The sequence below is a fragment of the Rattus norvegicus genome, chromosome 2 (assembly GCF_021556685.1).
Source record: "Rattus norvegicus strain SHRSP/BbbUtx chromosome 2, alternate assembly SHRSP_T2T, whole genome shotgun sequence".
NCBI lineage: Eukaryota > Metazoa > Chordata > Mammalia > Rodentia > Muridae > Rattus > Rattus norvegicus.
The window spans coordinates 48,770,781-48,786,887 of NC_141535.1; the positions used below are offsets into that span (position 1 = coordinate 48,770,781).

General features: G+C 40.8%; 2 long non-coding RNA genes across 7 annotated transcripts in view; both read left to right on the plus strand.

Moving 5' to 3' along the window:
- The window catches only part of LOC147996079 (uncharacterized), a 127,861-nt gene that overhangs the window by 50,683 nt on the left and 61,071 nt on the right, over window positions 1–16,107 (plus strand). For all 6 annotated transcript variants that reach the window (XR_015670873.1, XR_015670869.1, XR_015670848.1 and 3 more), the window contains exons 2-3: window positions 10,083–10,167; window positions 14,082–14,243. This is a non-coding gene — a long non-coding RNA (uncharacterized LOC147996079). The remainder of the gene's footprint in view (window positions 1–10,082; window positions 10,168–14,081; window positions 14,244–16,107) is intronic.
- LOC147996080 (uncharacterized) lies at window positions 6,977–9,170 on the plus strand. Its single transcript, XR_015670885.1, has 2 exons — window positions 6,977–7,132; window positions 7,220–9,170. It is a non-coding gene; the product is annotated as an uncharacterized LOC147996080 (long non-coding RNA).

Here is a 16,107-nt window from a genome sequence, read left to right on the forward strand (position 1 = left end):
AGAGGAAAAACTACACACCCGAAAGCAGAACACTCTGTCCCCATAACTGACTGAAAGAGAGGAAAACAGGTCTACAGCACTCCTGACACACAGGCTTATAGGACAGTCTAGCCACTGTCAGAAATAGCAGAACAAAGTAACACTAGAGATAATCTGATGGCGAGAGGCAAGCGCAGGAACCCAAGCAACAGAAACCAAGACTACAATGCATCATCGGAGCCCAATTCTCCCACCAAAACAAACATGGAATATCCAAACACACCAGAAAAGCAAGATCTAGTTTCAAAATCATATTTGATCATGATGCTGGAGGACTTCAAGAAAGACATGAACACACTTAGGGAAACACAGGAAAACATTAATAAACAAGTAGAAGCCTACAGAGAGGAATCGCAAAAATCCCTGAAAGAATTCCAGGAAAACACAATCAAACAGCTGAAGGAATTAAAAATGGAAATAGAAGCAATCAAGAAAGAACACATGGAAACAACCCTGGATATAGAAAACCAAAAGAAGAGACAAGGAGCTGTAGATACAAGCTTCACCAACAGAATACAAGAGATGGAAGAGAGAATCTCAGGAGCAGAAGATTCCATAGAAATCATTGACTCAACTGTCAAAGATAATGTAAAGCGGAAAAAGCTACTGGTCCAAAACATACAGGAAATCCAGGACTCAATGAGAAGATCAAACCTAAGGATAATAGGTATAGAAGAGAGTGAAGACTCCCAGCTCAAAGGACCAGTAAATATCTTCAACAAAATCATAGAAGAAAACTTCCCTAACCTAAAAAAAGAGATACCCATAGACATACAAGAAGCCTACAGAACTCCAAATAGATTGGACCAGAAAAGAAACACCTCCCGTCACATAATTGTCAAAACACCAAACGCACAAAATAAAGAAAGAATATTAAAAGCAGTAAGGGAAAAAGGTCAAGTAACATATAAAGGGAGACCTATCAGAATCACACCAGACTTCTCGCCAGAAACTATGAAGGCCAGAAGATCCTGGACTGATGTCATACAGACCCTAAGAGAACACAAATGCCAGCCCAGGTTACTGTATCCAGCAAAACTCGCAATTAACATTGATGGAGAAACCAAGATATTCCATGACAAAACCAAATTTACACAATATCTTTCTACAAATCCAGCACTACAAAGGATAATAAATGGTAAAGCCCACCATAAGGAGGCAAGCTATACCCTAGAAGGAGCAAGAAACTAATCGTCTTGGCAACAAAACAAAGAGAATGAAAGCACACAAACATAACCTCACATCCAAATATGAATATAAAGGGAAACAATAATCACTATTCCTTAATATCTCTCAATATCAATGGCCTCAACTCCCCAATAAAAAGACATAGATTAACAAACTGGATACGCAACGAGGACCCTGCATTCTGCTGCCTACAGGAAACACACCTCAGAGACAAAGACAGACACTACCTCAGAGTGAAAGGCTGGAAAACAACTTTCCAAGCAAATGGTCAGAAGAAGCAAGCTGGAGTAGCCATTCTAATATCAAATAAAATCAATTTCCAACTAAAAGTCATCAAAAAAGATAAGGAAGGACACTTCATATTCATCAAAGGAAAAATCCACCAAGATGAACTCTCAATCCTAAATATCTATGCCCCAAATATAAGGGCACCTACATACGTAAAAGAAACCTTACTAAAGCTCAAAACACACATTGCACCTCACACAATAATAGTGGGAGATTTCAACACCCCACTCTCATCAATGGACAGATCATGGAAACAGAAATTAAACAGTGATGTCGACAGACTAAGAGAAGTCATGAGCCAAATGGACTTAACGGATATTTATAGAACATTCTATCCTAAAGCAAAAGGATATACCTTCTTCTCAGCTCCTCATGGTACTTTCTCCAAAATTGACCATATAATTGGTCAAAAAACGGGCCTCAACAGGTACAGAAAGATAGAAATAATCCCATGCGTGTTATCGGACCACCACGGCCTAAAACTGGTCTTCAATAACAATAAGGGAAGAATGCCCACATATACTTGGAAATTGAACAATGCTCTACTCAATGATAACCTGGTCAAGGAAGAAATAAAGAAAGAAATTAAAAACTTTTTAGAATTTAATGAAAATGAAGATACAACATACTCAAACTTATGGGACACAATGAAAGCTGTGCTAAGAGGAAAACTCATAGCGCTGAGTGCCTGCAGAAAGAAACAGGAAAGAGCATATGTCAGCAGCTTGACAGCACACCTAAAAGCTCTAGAACAAAAAGAAGCAAATACACCCAGGAGGAGCAGAAGGCAGGAAATAATCAAACTCAGAGCTGAAATCAACCAAGTAGAAACAAAAAGGACCATAGAAAGAATCAACAGAACCAAAAGTTGGTTCTTTGAGAAAATCAACAAGATAGATAAACCCTTAGCCAGACTAACGAGAGGACACAGAGAGTGCGTCCAAATTAACAAAATCAGAAATGAAAAGGGAGACATAACTACAGATTCAGAGGAAATTCAAAAAATCATCAGATCTTACTATAAAAACCTATATTCAACAAAATTTGAAAATCTTCAGGAAATGGACAATTTCCTAGACAGATACCAGGTATCGAAGTTAAATCAGGAACAGATAAACCAGTTAAACAACCCCATAACTCCTAAGGAAATAGAAGCAGTCATTAAAGGTCTCCCAACCAAAAAGAGTCCAGGTCCAGACGGGTTTAGTGCAGAATTCTATCAAACCTTCATAGAAGACCTCATACCAATATTATCCAAACTATTCCACAAAATTGAAACAGATGGAGCCCTACCGAATTCCTTCTACGAAGCCACAATTACTCTTATACCTAAACCACACAAAGACACAACAAAGAAAGAGAACTTCAGACCAATTTCCCTTATGAATATCGACGCAAAAATACTCAATAAAATTCTGGCAAACCGAATTCAAGAGCACATCAAAACAATCATCCACCATGATCAAGTAGGCTTCATCCCAGGCATGCAGGGATGGTTTAATATACGGAAAACCATCAACGTGATCCATTATATAAACAAACTGAAAGAACAGAACCACATGATCATTTCATTAGATGCTGAGAAAGCATTTGACAAAATTCAACACCCCTTCATGATAAAAGTCCTGGAAAGAATAGGAATTCAAGGCCCATACCTGAACATAGTAAAAGCCATATACAGCAAACCAGTTGCTAACATTAAACTAAATGGAGAGAAACTTGAAGCAATCCCACTAAAATCAGGGACTAGACAAGGGTGCCCACTCTCTCCCTACTTATTCAATATAGTTCTTGAAGTTCTAGCCAGAACAATCAGACAACAAAAGGAGATCAAGGGGCTACAGATCGGAAAAGAAGAGGTCAAAATATCACTATTTGCAGATGACATGATAGTATATTTAAGTGATCCCAAAAGTTCCACCAGAGAACTACTAAAGCTGATAAACAACTTCAGCAAAGTGGCTGGGTATAAAATTAACTCTAATAAATCAGTAGCCTTCCTCTATACAAAAGAGAAACAAGCCGAGAAAGAAATTAGGGAAACGACACCCTTCATAATAGACCCAAATAATATAAAGTACCTCGGTGTGACTTTAACCAAGCAAGTAAAAGATCTGTACAATAAGAACTTCAAGACTCTGAAGAAAGAAATTGAAGAAGACCTCAGAAGATGGAAAGATCTCCCATGCTCATGGATTGGCAGGATTAATATAGTAAAAATGGCCATTTTACCAAAAGCAATTTACAGATTCAATGCAATCCCCATCAAAATACCAATCCAATTCTTCAAAGAGTTAGACAGAACAATTTGCAAATTCATCTGGAATAACAAAAAACCCAGGATAGCTAAAGCTATCCTCAACAATAAAAGGACTTCAGGGGGAATCACTATCCCTGAACTCAAGCAGTATTACAGAGCAATAGTGATAAAAACTGCATGGTATTGGTACAGAGACAGACAGATAGACCAATGGAATAGAATTGAAGACCCAGAAATGAACCCACACACCTATGGTCACTTGATTTTTGACAAAGGAGCCAAAACCATCCAATGGAAAAAAGATAGCATTTTCAGCAAATGGTGCTGGTTCAACTGGAGGTCAACATGTAGAAGAATGCAGATCGATCCATGCTTATCACCCTGTACAAAGCTTAAGTCCAAGTGGATCAAGGACCTCCACATCAAACCAGACACACTCAAACTAATAGAAGAAAAACTAGGGAAGCATCTGGAACACATGGGCACTGGAAAAAATTTCCTGAACAAAACACCAATGGCTTATGCTCTAAGATCAAGAATCGACAAATGGGATCTCATAAAACTGCAAAGCTTCTGTAAGGCAAAGGACACTGTGCTTAGGACAAAACGGCAACCAACAGATTGGGAAAAGATCTTTACCAATCCTACAACAGATAGAGGCCTTATATCCAAAATATACAAAGAACTCAAGAAGTTAGACCGCAGGGAAACAAATAACCCTATTAAAAAATGGGGTTCAGAGCTAAACAAAGAATTCACAGCTGAGGAATGCCGAATGGCTGAGAAACACCTAAAGAAATGTTCAACATCTTTAGTCATAAGGGAAATGCAAATCAAAACAACCCTGAGATTTCACCTCACACCAGTGAGAATGGCTAAGATCAAAAACTCAGGTGACAGCAGATGCTGGCGAGGATGTGGAGAAAGAGGAACACTCCTCCATTGTTGGTGGGATTGCAGACTAGTAAAACCATTCTGGAAATCAGTCTGGAGGTTCCTCAGAAAATTGGACATTGAACTGCCTGAGGATCCAGCTATACCTCTCTTGGGCATATACCCAAAAGATGCCTCAACATATAAAAGAGACACGTGCTCCACTATGTTCATCGCAGCCTTATTTATAATAGCCAGAAAATGGAAAGAACCCAGATGCCCTTCAACAGAGGAATGGATACAGAAAATGTGGTACATCTACACAATGGAATATTACTCAGCTATCAAAAACAACGAGTTTATGAAATTCGTAGGCAAATGGTTGGAACTGGAAAATATCATCCTGAGTGAGCTAACCCAATCACAGAAAGACATACATGGTATGCACTCATTGATAAGTGGCTATTAGCCCAAATGCTTGAATTACCCTAGATCCCTAGAACAAACGAAACTCAAGACGGATGATCAAAATGTGAATGCTTCACTCCTTCTTTAAATGAGGAAAAAGAATACCCTTGGCAGGGAAGGGAGAGGCAAAGATTAAAACAGAGACTGAAGGAACACCCATTCAGAGCCTGCCCCACATGTGGCCCATACATATACAGCCACCCAATTAGACAAGATGGATGAAGCAAAGAAGTGCAGACCGACAGGAGCCGGATGTAGATCGCTCCTGAGAGACACAGCCAGAATACAGCAAATACAGAGGCGAATGCCAGCAGCAAACCACTTAACTGAGAATAGGTCCCCTATTGAAGGAATCAGAGAAAGAACTGGAAGAGCTTGAAGGGGCTCGAGACCCCAAAAGTACAACAATGCCAAGCAACCAGAGCTTCCAGGGACTAAGCCACTACCTAAAGACTATACATGGACTGACCCTGGACTCTGACCCCATAGGTAGCAATGAATATCCTAGTAAGAGCACCAGTGGAAGGGGAAGCCCTGGGTCCTGCTAAGACTGAACCCCCCGTGAACTAGTCTATGGGGGGAGGGTGGCAATGGGGGGAGGGTTGAGAGGGGGACACCCATAAGGAAGGGGAGGGGGGAGGGGGATGTTTGTCCGGAAACCGGGAAAGGGAATAACACTCGAAATGTATATAAGAAATACTCAAGTTAATAAAAAAAAAAATAAAATAAAAGGAAAAAAAAAGAATGAGTTTATTAATATATATCAGAAAATTTTATGCAGAGGGCTCAATTTTTTTAAAATAATACATTGTACAGCAAGTGTTTTCTATACCTTGGCAGCATTGTTACTGTGGCCAAGGCCCTAACTGAATGCTATAATCTACAATCTGCCATCATAACTTTTGGAAAGTTTTGTGACTCTTCTTTTAAACTATAATCCTCACGCCTTACAGATTATATCTATATTATAACTTTTGTTAGTAGTCAGTTCTCTTTTATGGTTCAATTCAAGAAGTGCTGTCCAGTTTTAGAGGCGAAGGTTCAGTGTTACGGTATTCAGAATAGAAACAAACAAATAAAAACACTGCTCATTTTGTAATGCAATTTAGTTAGCTAAGTTAATTCTATACTTAAATGACTCAGAATACCGATAATCTTCAGTCTCCAGGTATCTTAAACCCACGAGTGCTTAAATCCTAAGACACAAAATACACAACTTAAATTTCAGATGTGCAAAGTTTATTTCTTTATTTGTTAATTTATGAGTGTTAGACACTACCTGACTATAGGTATTTAACCTGCTGATTAATAAAAGTATTAACATTTGTTAAATGTTTAATTGAAGATTCAGTCATCTCCATCCTCGTGCCACAACCCTGGTGTTTGAGAAACTGTGGCTGGGGAATACAGTGGAGAAGGTCCTGAGGGTTTTGGGCGAAAGCTTCTGAAGTAGTTTGAAATGAAATGAATATTGGCAAAGGGGAAGACTGAGGATCTCATAAGGCCAAAACCAGCCTGTGTACTGGTACCAGTGCAGAGACACCACCAAGAGTCCAGAGGCGACCTATGTCTTGCCATAGTCCCAAAAAGTAATCACACCCTGAATGAAGCTTCTACTTAGGGTTGTACATTGACTTGCCTGAAACAGAGAGCATTATGAAAATTTTGGACTTACACAAATCAGACAGAAATCCCATAAAGAGTAGAGACAGAAAGTCCATACTATGGGATCAAAAGCCAGATCCATTTTGTAACAGTGCCATTTGCACTGTGAATCTCCTTTTGCTCTTGACCTCCCTCTCCCCCGAGAGTGTATCTTTTCCTGCTAAGTGATCTTTCTTGGCTTGCTACTACTATTAGTTGAGGGCGAAGAACCTGGGACCCTTGCACAGGTTCTCTTTGAATCCAAAAAGTGGCCAATGTCAAGAGTTCCAGACCGCGATGCTGGGAAGATGTGAGGAGGTGGAGACAGGAGACAGTCGAGACCCGTTAAACGGGAGCTGCTCTCAGCAGAAGGTAAGCAGCATGGAAACCATTGCCATGCTTGTGGATACACGTCTAAGAATAGACACTTTCATTTGCTTAGACCTCTCATTCTTCCAGCTGAGAGTCCCAGTCGCATCCAGAAACCAGAATGCGAAGAAGCCAGGCAGCAGATTTTAATGGAGCTACTTGCCAGTTCCCGGGAGGACAGCTGGACCACAACATGTTTTTGCCCCATAATGGAGTAGTTTTTGTGAGACTTTGCATTGGATTCTTCTAAGCTGATCATTCCCTATCTGCAAGATCCCCGTAACTACCTCTGCAGGGGACTGAGAACGGGAATCACCCACTCCTCTCCCAGCCCGGGAATCGTCGTCCTGCTCCACCACTTAACTGTCCAGACGTCATTATCCTCAGTTTTGCTAAGCCTGCGGCTTGCATGAGGAGCCAATCATAAAGCTGCTTGCGAAGAGCCCGGTAGACTTGCGAAGAGCTGGTAGAGACTTGCCAAACTCGACCCGGCTCTTAAATACTTACAGCCCTTCCTTGGGGGAAATTGACAGTCGTTACATGTCCTCACTAGGAGGGTGCAGCTCTTCCAGAGAAGGGTACGGTGACCCTGGCATGCTGTACTGAATGAAGAATGACAGCCATGACTTACCAAAGCCACATTCCCATGAGAAGAAGAGTGCATTACCTGGAAATGCCAGGGCTTTCTGGGCTGTTGGAAGTTTTCAGGACCATCCTCCCAAAGGGAGTAGTGTGGGCGGAAAAGAACCGTGTGCCCTCGGACTACAGAAAAGAGCTACCGCCCAGTCTTTCTGTTCTGCGCTCTGTAATGGACTTTGCTGAGTCTGTCCCTCACCAGCCGCGCAGCTCCGTGTGCGCAACCTCCAAGATCCCTTTCAAGTCCGCGATGCTGTGATTTTTCTCGTGATAGCTTTCTCTAAATGTGCGGATCCTATCTGGCTTATTTGAATGGAAAAATGGGGTTTTGGGGTCTCTTGGTCTGTTTTGGTGATCTTTAAAAGGAGAGCGAAACTGTGTGATCAGGGAGAGGAAATCTTCTCTGACGCTAATGGAAGTCCAACAGTAACTCTCCCGTTGTCCACTGATGATAGAGGAATGCTATCTACACGTGGGCTAATTTTGTTCGCTGCTGAACTGGAACAGATGCAGTAAACCCTGCCTGCCTTAATGTCCACCTTCATGTAAGAGGCAGAATAAGGAGAAGCAGAGGTCTCTGTAGCAAGTAGCACTATGTCTATTCATATGCTGTTGTTTTAAAGATTTTCATAAAAAATATATAGATAGCTATGGTGTGGTTTGGGGAGTTACAGTTGATAGAAGAAAAAAGAAAACAAAAAAATAAGAACCAAGATTTGGAAGTTCAAATCAGGATTGAGAAGTTTGATATGCATATTAATATTATTGTTTAATCATGTTACCTCAATTAAATATTAATATGCATGTTAATAAAATTAAGGCTTCAAAATTAAAGTTAATATGATAAAGTTAAAAAAAAAAAAGAGTTCCAGACCGCGTTGGATTTGAGTGAGACTGCGTCTTGAAAAAAAAAAAAAACGAAACAAAATGAAATGAAAATAATCTACATGTATTAAGTAGATTTGCTATAATTCACTTCCTCCGAGGGAACTTGGTAGAAATGTAGTACCCTTCTCTTTTAATAGTAATATATAATATGGGGAAAAAATCTTAGGTGTGGAAGGGTAGAGGGAGAAGTCTCTGAAGAGACTTCAATAGAACATTTTATTTCTTGGCTCAAAGCTATAGTTAAAAAAGAAACATGAGTAGACAAAGAAAGGCCCTTTCCTTCTAACACCATTGAATACCATGACACTCTTAGGATGGGTGTGTGAACTCTATTCCAGTAAACAGTCAACATAAAAATGTTAATGGAGCACTTAAAGAGATGGTGGAAAATGCCATTCACCAATGACTAGAAATAACGCACACTGGTTAATTGTTAATACATTTACCTAAACGATAGATGTCAAGCAAATAAAATCCAAGTAATGTGAGGAATAAAAATATTTTGACCCTTACAAAATGCCTTTGCACATTTTTTTACCCACAGCACCCTCTCTCCCCACTGGCAGTTTGACAAGACTTTGGACCCCCATCTGTTAATTAACTCAGCTGTCATACTCTCCCCACCCCTACCCTTGTTTGCCACCTGCGGGGTCTGCTGCCAGGCTCATGACATAAGATGTAAACTCACACCCCTGGAGAGGATTCTGAATGCTGCTGGGTAGAGAGAAACAATATTTTAAGGTTCAAGGCCAAATGATCCAGGATGGGAGCAGCCTGCTCTGCCTACCTGGGAGGTTTGGGGGTAAAATCAAACTCAGCATGAATTCTTTGTGGTTCCTTCCACTCCATGGTGTGGGAACTTTGGTCAAAGGAAATGAATGAGAGAGTCATCAAGATGACAGGAAATATAGCAAAGACCAAGAAGGTAGGGTTCCTAAGTAGAGAAATAAGACACGTAAGTGTCCTGTGATTCATTCTGGCATGACGTGTTTGCTAGAGTGGAAGAAAGTGGGGAGGAATTGCTGGACAAAGGGACGCCTTCGAACAACCATCCCCAAGGGAAACAATGAAGGCGACTCTTACTTCCTTGGTTGCAGGTTAAGATGTTTATTTTTCACAGCACAGACAAAAGAAAGAAAGATTTGCCCCTGCCAAAAAAAAAAAAGTGATTTGCTCTGCTAAACAGAAACACTTAGAATAAGAAGAGAAGGCTCGAGAAATCAGAAAGCAAACAGAGATCACTGCTGCATCAACTACCTGGGATCTTAATTTCCTACACGTCCAGTTAGACAATAGACCACAACTGAAAAGCACTGGCAAAAGAGAGAGAGGCAGGCTCTGAAGTTGAGAAGGTTATTCAAACAGGAGGCCTTGAGAATTTGGGAAGTTTGGAGAACATACTGTAATTTGTTTTTCTTTTTGCCTTTAGAACCATTTTGTTAGCACCGTGGACCGGGGATGTACCTAAGCCCACGCACATATGTTGAACATAAAGTTGGCTTGGATCCCGGGAGGTGAGAGCTATTACCGTCTCTGGCTCACATGGCAGCTTTGGAGGGGGCTGTTTGGAGAGGGAATGCGTGGGGCTGCTGTGTACGGAAAAGACACGGAAGAAATATAGCAAGCGCCAAGGTTTACACTCTGTAGCATGAGGGCTGCACTTCCTTGTAGCTGCAGTAAGGTTTAAACTAAACTTGAGAGCATAATTCATTACGTTCTCAGTCAGAATGAAAATACCTAGTGAATGAAATTATGACAAAAAATTTTTTAAACGGGGATTCTAAAAAATAACGATTAACACATACTGAGAATGGGTTGCCTTGCTGTACCTCCCGCCGGTAAACTTTGGATCTATCAATTTATTTAATGGTCACATCCTCATAATCAAAACCACACTTATTCTCATATTAAGTGAGAAAACCAACTGAGAAAAACTTGATACTTGGGATTATGACATACCAATTTTCATTACAAATCACAAAATTGCAACTAAATTCAGATGAAATGAATTTTAGCTACCATATTGTATTTCTATCTATTCCAAAGCATTATTTTCATCTATTCATCCAACATTATTCTGTTTTACTTCATCTGGCTCTAAAATGGGGTACAATCCACAGGAACATTATCTAAAGGAAATATAATATTAAGAACATGTTAATATGTTCCTGGTCAGTGGACATGCTGTGTCATAAAAGGCTTGAATAGCTTAGCCCCATCACAGTTTAATTGTAAACGCTGGAAATTTGACTTCTACATATGTATCTTCAGAAGACCACTTGTGATAATTGGGTAGCATTGAAAAGACCTTTGTACTACTAGCCATTTTGCTATATGTTAAACACTTATCAGAGTTTGTGAGCAGTAGTATAAGAACCCAGCAAATGAAAGTCAAGATTGAGATTCAAATATGGCAGCTCCTGGAGTTCTACCAAATAGCCTAGGGTTTGAGAGCTTTATTGGAAGATGCTGTCTTTCAAATTTGGAGAAACAAGGAATTTAATGAGCATATAAAGTTCTAGACTTACTGTTTAATACAGAGTGAAGTGAGAAGCTACTTCTGGACGTCTGAAGTTGTCCAACTCTGTGACTCTCTCCATTCTTGCTTTTGCACTGGCATAGCTCATTTAAAAGATTCCTGCTGAAATTAGTGATGGTGGCTATGATAATATCTTGGTTTGGACTCCTTAGATAGGGATTGAGGAAGGAGTCTGGTGCACATGAAGTTTGAAGGAAATGCTCTTTCTAGAAAATAAGGGAGACAGAATAATCAAAGGACACATTAAAGACGTTTCAGCAGCCAACCATTGGACTAAGAATGGGGTCTCCATTGGAGGAGTTAGAGAAAGGTTTGAAGGAGCTGAAGGGGTTTGCAACCCCATAAGAACAACAATACCAACCAACCAGAGCTCCTAGGGGCCAAATCACCACCCAAAGAGTACACATGGACCGACCCATGGCTCCAGCTGCATATGTAGCAGAGGATGGCCTTGTTGGGCACCAATGGGAGGAGAAGCCCTTGGTCCTGCCAAGGCTGCCCCCCCCAGTATAGGGGAATGTCAGGGCAGGGAGGAAGGAAGCGGGGTAGTTGAGGAGGGGGAACACCCTTATAGAAGAAGGCAGAGAGGTATGGAATAGGGTGCTTGTGGACAGGAAAGCAGGAAAGGGAATAATACTTAAAACGTAAATAGAGAATGTTTAATAATAAAAAGCTGTAGCTTAGGTAAAATATAGTGCTTATGTGATGTGTAAGTTGAACATTAGAGGTGGACTGCCCTCTGGTAGTAAGCTGCGGTGTGGCAACCAACCCACATGAAGCCCTGTATGTGGCAGTCCTTGACTGTGGAACATCAAAGGCTTAACTTTCTCAGTACCCTTGGTTGCAATGGTTCCTATGAGGTAAGGACAATTCTTTGGAGGAGGTGAGACATAAGAATATTCCGGAGAAAGGGAGGGTCTGTGGAGGTCAACAGCAGCCTCTACCAATGGGAACTAGTAAGATCCACTCAAGGAAATCACATTACCAAACAGGAAGCAACAAACAGCCGGAAGTGTAATGGCGGCGGTAATCACACTGTGGTGAAAGGTTTCCCGGAAATACAACCAACATAGAGTGTGAGCTGAGATTACGATGGCTTATTCAGCCGAACGTGGCAGGATTCCTGAGCAGGTAAAGGTGCGCTGTGTGATGAAGCAAAAGAACGGACTTGTTGGCTTCTGTGGGTTATGCTCAGTAGTTGGTGCTGAGTGTGAGGTTGAGCCGTGGGCGAGCAGTTTGTATTTCAGTCCGACAGAACCTGCATTTCTAACTACCTGGATATAATGGAGTACTTTCTTTTTTAGAACCAAAATATGCAAATGGCAGTATCTATCTAGACTCTAGAGCCTTGGTATTCGAAGCTGGACGGAGGCAAGCTACAGAAATTGGAGAGAGCCTCTTCTTCGAGCCGTTAGGCCAACATAACTAATCTTTAACTAGATACTAAAGATGGAGTAGAGACTCGGAACTTGAAGGTGCCTTTGATGCAGTAAAAATAAAAAAGGCAGTTGGATGAATTCCCGCGAGTACCCTGGCGGTCTTGCTCCCTAGCTAGGTCCCTGGGGCCAGTGGAACGAGCACCAATTTATCTCAGACTAGTATGTCTCCCTGGTGGCTCTCTTCTAGCCGCGAACTCTCTGGTTCCAGCTTCCCAGTAAAATCAGGGCTCTGGAAGTCCAGCAGCGCGCCTATAGTCCAGGGCTGGCCTATTGTGGCTCCCTGACACAGGCCATGCCCACACTCCCAGCGAACGCCCCCTGGTAGTTAAAGTATAAGCTCCCAACTACCCGGTTAAATCACAGCTCAACAATCTGTAGCCCAACAATCAGATTTTATGTCAAATTCTCAATCCGCAATACATCCACTCAACAAATTCACTGCCAGTTAGTAAAGATATAAACCGCCCACCTAGACAAGATAAAATTGACCTAGTCCGTTCCTAGGATCTGGATTCATCCTGCTCTGTCGTCCGCATCTTGATTTTTTTGCTTCTTCTCCTCCTCTCTTCTTCCTAGACTTTTCCCCACCTACTCCTCCTTCTCATCCAATGATAGGCTTTGCCTTATCCTGGACCTGCCTTGCTGCATAATGACGTCATCCTCCATGTCTTCAGTGTCTAAATGCTATTACTTACTTTATTATTACGTTTGTATTACTATATGTATCTGAATATTTTGCCTCATATATGCTCATGCATCACTCGTATGCCTGCTGTCCACAGAGGCCAGAGGAGGGCACTGAATCCCCTGGAACCTGGAGTTCCGTATGGTTGTGACGAGCCATGTATGTGCCTTTTTTAGAGTTTACTCATCACTGAGATACAGCATTTAACCTTCTATGCCTGACTAATTTCACTTATTTTGAATATTTTGAGGATTCAGTAGGCCCGAAACACCTGAGTACAAATAAGGCCTAAGTCACCACAATGACTCGTTTAACCTAAAATACAGAAGGCCTTGGGTTTAATGTGAAATAAAGCGAAACTAACCAACTGAACAAATTCTTCTGAAGTACAGTCAAATATCAGAAATATAACGGCAAACAGTGTAGTCAAGATAAGGTTCGAGGTCATTTTTGAGAGATATTGAAGGCAACTCATAATGCGATTACTGATTTATGTCTCACGTTATCACAATGTAAATATCAATAAATGTACAATTAGATCAGTGATGAAGTAATTTACACTAAATCAGAAAAATGATCGATGAGAAAGATAAAAAGGCGAAGCTCAGAGTGTGATTATCACGTAGGGAATACACATGAAGTTCAGTAAAACGAACTGTATCTCTTGGTAATACCAAGTACAAGTGTGTTTTAAGTGGTGAGTTATAACATAAACATAAGAAAAAAATGGTTTCACCGTAAATAATCGTTTTTTCTTTCCAACAGAGGACCCCACAGTGAAGTCACATCTTTCCCAGCCTCATCTGCTAAACTTGGAAATTGCTTTCTTAATTAATGAAGAGGAGGACAGCTGACTTAGGCAAAAGTGTGTCAAATTGTAGCCTTCCACGGCATCGCGCATGGACAGTGTTATAGGCAGCCAGATTGGTGAGGAAGGAATGCGTGGTTTTAATGACGGTGCTTTTTATTGCCTGAATTCCAAACTCTTTAAGGTCCACCTTCCATCCACTTTTAAACCGTGCTTGGCTACCACCCTTAGAACCGTCATGGCTGTTTACACAAAGTCCAGAACTTGTTTGTCCCATCAAACCTCTCCTCTCCCTCTGTTTGTCTTTGATAATGTGTGGTAAATGTGGCATAACAAAGTACACACTGCTTATAAAATCTACTTCCTTCTTGCCCTGAAAATTTATGCTCAAGAGAGTTTAGACCCATCACCTCCCTCCTGGAACTGCGAGCATAGCTGGCAGTGACTGTCCCTCTTGCCATTAGCAATTATACGAACGATCTCAGGCTCTCAGAATCCCAAATTTGTATCCAAGTTCACTTGGGCTGTTACTACCTGACAGGAAGCAAAGGCATAGTATAAATTGCTGAAATTAATCAAGACCCCCACACCTGGGGAAAAGCGTCACTGAAGCACTTGAGCCGTGAAACCAGATGGTACGCTGTGTTTATAGAAGCTGTTTGCCCAGAAACTGGACCAGATTTGTAAACACTAAATCAATATTTGAAGGGCGGGAGCCAGCTGTTTTTCAGGATGCCGTTAAGTGACTGGAGCTCCTCGGCTGGCCTCCAGTGCGAGGCACCTTTGCAGCCTGGCCGCTGTACCTGCATTCCTCTGTTTCACGGCAGCCATGCACGTCTTTCAGCCATTTCCACCGGGCTTTACAAACCTAACACAGATTGTCGCCGCACTGTTGTGATTTTTTTTCTCAATAGTTTTATTCATTTAGTGCTGGCAATAACTAACTAATGGACCGGCTGTTTATTTGCTTGGCGCCCCTTCCTGAATGCTCGTTGACCAGGGATTCACTTCTCCTTACATGTGGCTTTGGTTTAATTTGCCATTTTCCTGTTGCCAGGAACCTAAAGGTTTACACTTGCCACGCACCAATAAACTTGCTTTTTATAATTGGAGAGATCTGTGGTGCTCCCCAGTGACACATGGCAGAGGGACCTTAAAAGCTAATTAATAATAAAAGCAATTAAATGAGTACTTTTGCAAATTATTTGTTTGGCGAAACGGCTGCAATCCATATATGAAATTTAACTCTCACAATAAAACAATAAAAAGATCATAACTGTGGTTTCTACCTCATCAAACTAAATATTTCAGTCTAAGCTGACATAGTTTTCAAGCTTTTACGTTTAGCTCTACTAAACTTGAATCGAACTTAATCCTGGACCTCATGTATACATTTCTTATCCTATTAAATGAGAGCTCCACGGATAACAGGAAGTTTTTGTATACAGAGGAGTCTTGAAAAATTGTCCGTTTTACCAGCAAATCATCTGGCCCCTCATAATACATTGTTCATCTAAAATGGTACAAAAAACTGAGGATGAGAGTTGACTAAAACAACACAAAAATTCAGTAATGTGCGCTAAGTTAATAAATTACTCTATTACTAATATCAGAATTGAATGCCTTACATATATGGCCATGGCAAGATCTTAATGAGACTGTACGCTAGGCTTGTATTTGGCATGCTATATCTGTGATATTGGCTGTCCATTAAATAATTTACAAATGTGTAGAAGTAACAGTTTTTCTTCAGATTTAGAATTGTTTCATCAAAATAACAGTTCTGGGCTGGGGGAAAATGTTGAAGTAAATTTAGGGTTACAGAGACTGTCATCACACATTTATATGACTGATTAATATGGTAAAGAAATCTCAGATCCATTTGACAAGCAAATAAGGTTTGTTGCAGCATTAATATACAACATGAAAATAGTTAAAACTAGTTTAGATTTGGTGTTTGAATTAGCAGAATTGGAAAAAAAA